The sequence below is a fragment of the Leucoraja erinacea genome, chromosome 22 (genome assembly GCF_028641065.1).
Source record: "Leucoraja erinacea ecotype New England chromosome 22, Leri_hhj_1, whole genome shotgun sequence".
Classification (NCBI taxonomy): Eukaryota; Metazoa; Chordata; class Chondrichthyes; order Rajiformes; family Rajidae; genus Leucoraja; species Leucoraja erinaceus.
This window is the reverse complement of record NC_073398.1, coordinates 9,929,832-9,940,032: the sequence shown is the minus strand read 5'-3', so window position 1 is coordinate 9,940,032 and position 10,201 is coordinate 9,929,832.

The window sequence follows — 10,201 nt, the reverse complement described above, 5'->3', positions numbered from 1 at the left end:
GCTGACTCAGAATGTTTATTAGCTGGGGAACTCATCTAAAATTACCCCCAACATATGTTGCGTTTTGCATAATTCAGTGGTGTTGAAGAATTGACCATCATTTAGGAGCAGTTATTGTGAGCAGTTTGGAGCCCCATATCTGAGGAAGGATGTGCTGGCATTGGAGAGGGTCGAGAGAGGGTTTACGAGAATGATCCCAGGGATGGTCGGGTTAACATTTGATGAGTGTTTGAAGAATCTGGGCCTGAACTCACTGGAGTTTAGAAGGATGAGGGAGGACCTCATTGAAACTTAACGAATAATGAAAAGCCTAGGTAAAGTAGATATGGAGAGGATGTTTCCAGTAGTGGGAGAGTCTAGGACCGGAGAGCACAGAATAAAACGACGTACCTATAGAATAGAGATGAGGTGGAATTTCTTTAGTTAGAAGGTGGTGAATCTGTGGAATTCATTGTCAGAGACGACTGTGGAGGACGTCATTGGGTATTTTTAAAGGGGAGGTTGACAGATTCTTGATTGGTAAGTATGTCAAACGTTATGAAGAGAATAGGTTTGAGAGGGGAAGATAAATCAGTGAAGATTGAGCGGTAGAGTAGACTCTATGGGCCAAATGTCCTAATTTTGCTACTATGACATGAACATGAACAGACAATGAATCAGAAATCCCTCCACTGAGCATTCACTGCTGGGTTTATGAAGGGGAACTCTGAATGGCAGGCGCTACCGGTTCTGGTTGCCTCATTACAGGAAGGATGTGGAGGTTTTGGAGAGGGTGCAGCAGAAGCTTACCAGCATGATGCCTGGATTAAGGGGTATTAGATACAGGGAAAGGTTGGGCAGACTTGGATTGTTTTTTTTCTGGAATGCCGGAAGGGGTGGAAGATTGCAACCTTCACGTGGTCTGCCCTGTTTCGAATAATGCAATCAACTCGACGTGCACAAACGGAAGATCAAATAGAACAAGTTGTCCAACAACGTTAGGCTGTGCACGCCGGAGGATGTGGGGAGACCTGATAGAACCATATAAAGCTATGAGAGGCATAGATAGTCAAAATGTTTTTTCCCAAGATGGAAGGTCAAATTCTAGTTTTAAGGTGAGAGGGGCAAACTTTAAAGGAGATGTGCAAGGCACATTTTTTACTCAGAGAGTGGTGAGTGGCTGGAACACACTTCCAAGAATGGTGATGGAGGCAGATACAATTATGGTGTTTAAGAGACTTTTGGATCGGCACAGAGAATGGAGGGATATGGATGATGTGCAGGCAGATAAAAATTGATCTTGGCACCACATTCAGCACAGCCACTGTGGAAGGTCTCATCCTGTGCTGTAGTGTTCTATGTACCTAGGTTCCAATCAGATGATGCTATTTTTGCATGTATATTAGTATCAAATGGGTGCAGTATGCGTGAGACTTCACTTAAAGGTGATTTGCCCTTACCAACGATCTGTTATGGACTAACCATATTGAAGTGATAGCCAAGAAAGCCCACCAATGCCTCTACTTCTTTAGGAGACTGAGGACATTTGGCATCTCTCGAATGACTCTCACAAACTTCTACAGTTGCACAATAGAAAGCAGACTGTCGGGTCGCATCAGAGCTTGGCTTGGGAACAGCTCTGCTAAGAAATCGCAGAGAGTTGCAGATGTAGCCCAGACCATCATGTAGTGGACCTGTCTGATGTACAGTGAACAGCTTGGTTTTGCAAGCTGTACAAGCAAATCGTATACAGTAATGCTATCTCAAAATACAATCAAGTACAATAGGTCGAACAAAGAGGAAGATACAGAGTGCAGAAGGTAGTTCTCAGCATTGTAGTGCAGCAGTGTCATAGACAAAGTCCAATGGAATAGAGGTGAATCAGACTGTACCTAGCTAATGGAAGGGCCATTCAGAAGCCTGATAACAGAGAGGAAGAATCTGTCCCTGAGTAGTGGTACGCGCTTTCAAACTACCGTAAGAGGTGGCACAGTGGTAGGATTTCTGCCTTACAGCGCTTCCAGCGCCAGAGACACGGGTTCGATCCCGACTATGGGTGCTGTCTGTATGGAGTTTGTATGTTCTCCCCATGACCACGTGGGTTTTCTCCGAGATCTTCGTTCCTTTCGCACTACAAAGACTTACGGGTGTGTGGGTTAATTGGCTTGGGATAAGTGTAGATTGTCTCTAGTGGGTGTGGGATAGTATTAATGTGCATGGTGATCGCTGGTCAGTGCACACTCGGTGGGTCGATGGGCCTGTTTCCTCACTGTATCTCTAAACCAAAGATCATAGAGCGGAGCAAGGTGGTTCACTCTGCGAAAAAGCGGTAATAAGTGATGGGTAATCTTCAGCGCCATTTCCGTAACCTGCTTCCGTTATGGCGTCAAGCTAATTCAGGGAGATTCTGCTATATAAGGCTGAGAGATTAAAGGATAGACACAAAATGCAGCGGGTGGGGCGGCATTTCTGGACAAAAGGAATAGGTGACATTTCGGGTCGAGAACCGTCTTCAGACTGAGTCAGCGGAAAGAGGAACATGAGATATAGACCGTACTATGGACAAATGAATGGAAGATATGCCTATATCTTCCGTTTCCCTTTCCCTTGACTGTCAGTCTGAAGAATCTTGACCCGAAATGTCACCTATTCCGCTCTACGATCTTTGCTTAGGTCCATCTGCTCGCACTTGGTGCCTGCTCTTCTCCCCTCAGACTCACACACACACACACACACACACACACACACACACACACACACACACACACACACACCACACACACACACACACACACACACACACACACACACACACACACACACACACACACACACACACACACACACACACACACACACACACACACACACAGCATGTCCGGCAGATCGGTGCGAGCCGAGACCAGAAGCAGGGCAAAGGATGACATCAAAAGGCAGCTATCGAAAAAGTCGACTCGAAATATCACCTGTTCCTTTTCTCCAGAGATGCTGCCCGATCCGCTGATGCAGTTTCTCCCTGTACAAGGTATGTGCCGTTTTTGTGTGTATTAGCGTGTGTCCAGTCAGATTTGGCTCCCAGTCAGATTAACGATCACGCAAGTTTCCACACACACACACAATTACTTCAGCAAATAACGACCAAGGCAGTGCTGACAGTGATGGGGGACATTGATGAGGGTTTAAAATGAAAATTAAAAAAATATTTAAAACATTTAAAAACACATAATCTGTTCCCCCGCAATGCTCATTACACTGCGAGAGGCATAACTGAAGTCGGGTCGGGTTTACTGAAATGGCGGAAGTTACGCTCCGGTGCGTACTACACGTCAGTTCATTGGATTTCACAGGAGTGAACCATCTATGTGATCTTTGCTCTAAACTAAACTAAACCACCTTCTCCCCGACGGAAGCAGGGAGAAGAAGGGATAACCAGAATGAGACGCCTTTGTTTATGTTCGCTGTTTTTCCAAGGCAGCGTGAAAATTAAATGGGAGTCAATGGCAGTGTGTTGGACTATAGCAGTGCAAAGAGTGTGGGAAGCAGGGGTGAGCAATAGAATGATCAAAGGAAAGAACAGGCCTTGCCTGATGGGGATTCTAATTCCACATCGAAAAGACCCAGATGTCCCAAAAGTGGGCGGGAGCAGCATCTTGCAAGTCAATGCGGTCCCAGCTCAGCTGCAACGATTGAAAATGAGATGCTTGTGAAGCAAGATCATTGCTAACTGCCTACCATGCCGAAACTGCTGCCGGGTGCTGCTAAATCAGGCCTGCAAGTACCCAGTTAAATCTGCAGAGCGACATAAAATGATCTTCAAATGGTCTTTACCAAGTTTTACTATGAAAGAGAGATCAATCTTCCCGAGCAAAACACTGCAGGAAATAGTATCATGTGATTGAATTTCCGGACATATCTTGTATATAAATATGAACCTGGAAATTACACTTGGCATTTCCAGCAAGATCAATTTTTAAAGTCGTTTTACAAGCTATTCCATCGACCCCTCTCCCGTGTAAATGCATAAACCTCTAATCCTTCTAAATCAGAGAACCGGTCACTCACCAAGTGCTACTGGCCACTACTCTTTGGCCATTCAGTCATAGTCATGCAGCACAGAAACAGCCCAAGTTGCCCAATCCGACACAAGGCCCCATCTACCCATGTCCCCTTTGCTCGCCTTTGACCCATATCCCTCTAAACCAGATACCTCTCCAAGTTTCTGTTATATGCCTCAACTCCCTCTGATAGCTCATCCCATATATCCCATATACCGAGTGAAAAAGTTGCCTCTCTAGTTTCTATTAAATCTTACCCTTCTCCTTACCCTTACCCTTAAATTATGCCCTCTAATTCTTGATTCCCCTATCCTGGCTAAAAGACTCTTGTGTATTCACCCTATCTATTCCTTTCATGATTTTATGCACCATAATATGATCACCCCTCTATATCTTGATTCCACTATCCTGAATAAAAGACTGGATTCTCCCTAACCCCTCACGTTTTTATACACCTCTATAAGATCACCCGTCCAATTCTTGATTCCACTATCCTGGGTAAAACAAAACCCTGTGCATTTTACCTATCTATTCACCTTGTGATTTTATGCACCACTATAGAATCACTCCTCAGCCTCCTGCGCTTCAAGAATAAAGTCCTAGTCTGCCCAACCTCTCCCTGTGGCTCGGACTATTGAGTCCTGGAAACATCCCCATAGTCTTCGTCATTGTTCCAAACGTAAGCTCCCCCCCCGTCCCCCCAGGTATTGAAATAGCCAGTTAATAAAAGGATTTGCAACAGCTGTGACCTTCACTTATGGAGCATAGCCAGATATGCCAAGTATCTGTAAACTATCTCCAACCAATTGTCACACTTCATTAATAGGCTCCCTGAAAAAATCTCAACCAGTTTGCATGCAACTCTCTCATTCTTCACAGGATATCAACGAACCATCATCCTCCCGGCTTGGCAAATTCTTCCCTCCACCGGCATCAGTGCTAAGCTTAGTTTATTGGTGATATGTGTGCAACCGTATTAAGTAATCAGCAAAGGAGACCATGAACCATAAATATGAATTTACCCGCCTATCAACAGTCTTAACTGCGATCTTCCCAACTGATTTAGGAATATGCCGGAGACTATAAACGAATTTCACAACTTTTATTTTATTATAGGCGGCAGGGTGGCGTAGCAGTAAAGCTGCTGCCTCACAGCACCAGAGACCCCGGTTCGATCCTGACTATGGGTGCTTGGCTGAACCTGCGTGGGTTTTCTCTGCGATCTTCGGTTTCCTCCCACACTCCAAAGATGTACAGGTTTGTAGGTTAATTGGCTTGGTATCAATGCAAAATGTAAAATTGTCCCTAGTGTGTGTAGGGTTGTATTAATGTGCGATGGATCGCTGATCGGTGGGCCGAAGGGCTTACTTCCACACTGTATCTCTAAACTAAACTAAACTAAGATAAATTAAACAGGTCCTTCAGCCCTCACTCCCTAAGTCCGCCCAGTCCATCCATGGCCCATTCACACTAGTTCTACGTTATTCAACTATCATGTCCACTCCCTACACATTGGGAACAATTTATAGAAGGCTAATTAACTTACAGACTTACATATCTGGGGGATGTGGGAGGAAAAAGGAGTACAGGGTGAATGTGCAAACACAGCACCCGAGGTCAGGATCGAACCCGGGTCTCTGGCGCTGGGAGGCAGCGGCTCTACCGACACCACCACTGTGTCGCCTTCAGAAATGCCACCGTTTATGGCATGAAACTCTTAAGAAAATAACTCTCTTTTGAAAGTTTGTTTTGATAACATTTGTTCTTGAAGTTGGTGGCTTGGTGAAGATAATCATAAGACGGATCTAGGAAGGATCCTGCAAAGGTTGGTCCAAAATCCCGTGATAGTATTGCCAGTGCTTTGAGATGCTACTAACACACATCCAGTGGCCAGGTCACACACACCCAAGCCCAGAGTCAGGAAACAGACGATAGACACAAAATAATGGAGTAACTTAGCGGGACAGGCGGCATCTCTGGAGAGAAGCCGTTTTGAGTCGAGGTCTTTCTTCAGACTGACTCAGGGGAGAGGGAGATATAGAGATATGGAAGGGTAAGGTGTGAAAACACAGATCAAAGGGGACGATGAACAAGGAAATGTAGAATAGTACATAGTTAGCTGAGGGGAAGACAACAAGACATACAATCAGTAATATTTAATCAGGAGGACAATGAAACTAGTAGGATGGGGGAGGGACGGAGAGAGAGGGGAAATAAGGGTTACTTGAAGTTAGAGAAATTGATATTCATGCCGCTGGGTTGTTAGCTACAGAAGTGGGAAATATGAGGTGTTGCTCCTCCAATTTGCATTGGGCCACACTGACAGTGGAGGAGGCCCAGGTCAGAAAGGTTAGTGTTGGAATGAGAGGCAGAGTTCAAGTGTTTAGCAAACAATAGAGAGCAGGTAGGCTAGGGCGGTCAAGGTGGCGCAGCGGTAGAGTTGCGGCCTTACAGTGAATGCAGCGCCAGTGACCCAGGTTCGATCCTGACTACGGGTGCTGTCTGTAAGGAGTTTGTACGTTCTCCCCGTGATCTGCGTGGGTTTTCTCAGAGATCTTTGGTTTCCTCCCACACTACAAAGACGTGCAGGTTTGTAGGCTAATTGGCTTGGCAAATGTAAAAATTGTCCCTAGTAGGTGTAGGATGGTATTGATGTGTGGGGGTCGCTGGTCGGCGCGGGCCCAGCGGGTCGAAGGGCCTGTTTCCGCGCTGTATATTTAAACTAAACTAAACTGAACTTAGGCAGGGTGAGTGGAAGTGTTCACTCTATTCTGAGATACATCACCCTTTGTAAGAAAATTATTTCACCGTGCATTTGCACTTCGCACATGTGACAATCAAGTACCGTTGAACCATTGTAAGAGATCACCAGTTGGAGAGAGGCAAAGACTATGGATTATCTCAAAGGATCTTTGAAAAAGTGCAACCAGCCCACACACTCCCCCGCCCACAATCATCCAAAAAGGGGAAGAAGTATTTGGGATGACATCGAAAATCTCAAATCCATTCATCTGAAGTCCAGAGTAACGGCAAGAGGGGTATCACCTCCCAAATTCACCACCCCATCATACACCTCCACCCTCATGCCACAGTCTGTGACTCCCACTTTGGCCTCACCAGCCAAACACGTCAAAACCCACAAAACTGGTGAACCAGTCACCCTCAACCCTGATGGTTTAGGTTTATTCATAACACATCAATCAATCAATCAAACAATTTTTATTTATATAGCACATTTAAAATCAACTCGCATTGAAACTAAAGTGCTGTACATAGAAGAAATTGGATTTCCATACATCCATACAAATAAAACACAAGACACTATAGAATTTAACATGAACGTCCCCCCACAGCGGAATCAATGTTTTCTACTGTGAGGAAAGGCAGTAAAAAGTTCATTCCTCTTCCTCTATGTTCACCCGTGGTCGGGGCCTATTTGAGGCCTCCGCAGTCGCCGCAGCTGAGACCCGATGTTTCAAGCCCTCTCGCCGGATGATGGAACTCCAGCTTCGGAAGAACACTCTCAGCGGCTTGGAGTTCCGAAGTCCACAGGCCGCGCTGGGCGGAGATTCACACTGACGATCTCGGCGAAAGATCCCAGGCCTCCGCGATGTTAAACTCAGCGCCGCCCGCAGCTGGAAGGTCCGCACCCACAGCTCTGCGATGTTGGAGTCGGCGGTCTCAGCACTCCGGAGCTTAACACACGGCGATCCTTGGTAAGGCATTGCCCGCTCTGCAATGGTACTTCATCGCTGCATCACCGCCAAAGCTGAAGTTCTGGCCGGTCTCCGACAGGAAACGCCGCTCCAGTCCCGTTGGTAGGCTGCGAGGAGGGGGCAAAGATGCGGCTCGGAGGAAAGACACATCTCCCACCAGGTAGGGACTGAGAAAAACAGTTACCCCCTTCCCCCCACATGGGCAAACAACTGTAGGCAAGGCAGCCATACACAATGGCGCCACGCTCCGATACTGAGGTACAGTGGAACTCTTGTTTTGCATGCTAATCCATCAGATCAGACAATACTATACATCAATACAATCAAGTATTGTTTTCAAGCAAAAAAGGACCTGAAACATGTTTAAACTGGAACACAGAATTTACTGGATGCACCACTAGTGGGGATTAGATGACCTCTTGTTCTGCGTATCCAAGGTTCTTCCAGCAGTCAGTGAACTGTTGGCCCACCTTAGGATATTGGCTTGACATTCACCCGCCTTTCTCTCTTTATCTGACACCTTTTTGTTCCTTTTCACCTCTTGCCTTTGTCATTTACTCTGCCCATCTGCACATTAAACCCCTCTCACCTGTATCCACCTATCAATTGCTAGGCTTTCTCTCATCCCCACCTCTCTATTACAGCTTCCTGCAATCAGTCTGAAGGATGGTCCCAACCCGAAATTCCACCTATCCATTTCCAGAGTCAGGGGTGTTTAATTGTGATATGGACTGACAATTAAGTTCTTACTTGCTAAAGCTTGGCCAGCCTGTAAAAACAACACAGACAGATCATTTATAATACATGTATAAAAAAGTCAATAAAGTTATAACCGCAATACCAGTGCAAAAAAACCCAAAGTCATTAGTGCAATGAAAGACAGTCCATAAAAGTTGAGGTTAGTGTTGCGCAGTGCTCAAGAGCCTGATGGTTGTTGGGAAGAAACTGATCCCCTGACACTTTGAAAAAAAAAGTGGATGAACTCAGCGGGTCAGGCAACATCTGTGGAAGGAATGGACAGGCAACATTTTGGGTTTGGACTCACCTTCTGCCCTGAAACCTGCTGGTCTTCCAGTTCAAGGAGTTGTCTACCAGTGGGGATACTTCCAACTGGGATATTACTTTGAGAGATGGGAGAGGAATGCTGAGGAACACCCTGAAGCCTAATGCAACCAGCGCAATGTTTTTTGTGGGGAGAGACCAGTGTATGGGTCTGTGGCCAGTGGATCCTGTGTAATAAACTCTTAAACAACTCATTGATACAATTGATACAAGGTGCGGCACAGTGGCACAGCTGGTGGAGCTGCTGCCTTACAGCGCCAGAGACACAGGGTGGATCCAGACCTCGGGTCTTGTCTATGTGTGTAGGGAGTGGATGAGAAAGTGGGATAACATAGAACTAGTGTGAACGGCTGATCGATGGTCAGTGTGGGCTCAGAGGGCCGAGAGGCCTGTTTCCATACTGTATCTCTAAACTAAACAATGCCTGGAAACAAAACATTCATAATTTTCTAAGTGAATATACTGAATTGCTTGATACACTGACATGTTCTAAATGTCTGACTGTATATTTTATGAATAGGATTTTCGGGGAAAAAATTCTGACAGGATTGCTCTTTCCACATGGCTTGTTTATAACATAATTTAATGAACTTTGTAATGTTATCTATGAGGATTGTGCTTATAGACCTGCTGTACAGCTGTAATTAAGAATTTCAAAGTTCTGATTTTTGTACATATACGACATTTAAATGGTGTTGAGTCTGTAGAAGGGCTTCCATCTGAAACGTCACCTATCCAACTTCTCCAGAAATGCTGCCTGACCCGCTGAGTTACTCCAGCGAATTGTGTCCTTTTGTGTAAACCTGCACCTGCAGTTCCTAGTCTCTATAATTAAACACACTTGATTCTTGACCCTCCTGAGACATGAGAAATGGACACAGGTGCAAATGTTACAGGGCCACACTGATTGAGAAGATGACGTGTGTCGCGACAGCTTATCTTTGTCTGTGTTTACAGCCAAAACAAAGGGGGTACTGCTTGTCATGGTAACAGGGGACTAATCACTATGGCACCGCATTCCAGGAACCCACCACCCTCTGCCATAGAGTCATAGTCATACAGCACGGAAACAGGCCCTTCAGCCCAACATCTATTCCAATGAAGATGCACCATTTGGTCCATATCCCTCTAATCTTTCCCTGTCTACCTATCCAAATGTGTTTTGAAATGATGTTATAAAACCTGCCTCAACTACCTCCTCTGGCAGCTCGCTCCATACACCCACTACCCTCTGTGTGAAAACCTTGCCCCTCAGGTTCCTACGAAATCTTTCCCTCTTCACCTGCAACCCACGTGCTCAGTTTCTTGTTTTCCCCACTCTGGGTAAAAGGCTCTGTGTTTCTACCCAATCTTCATAAGTTATAGGTGCAGAATAAGGCCATTTGGCCC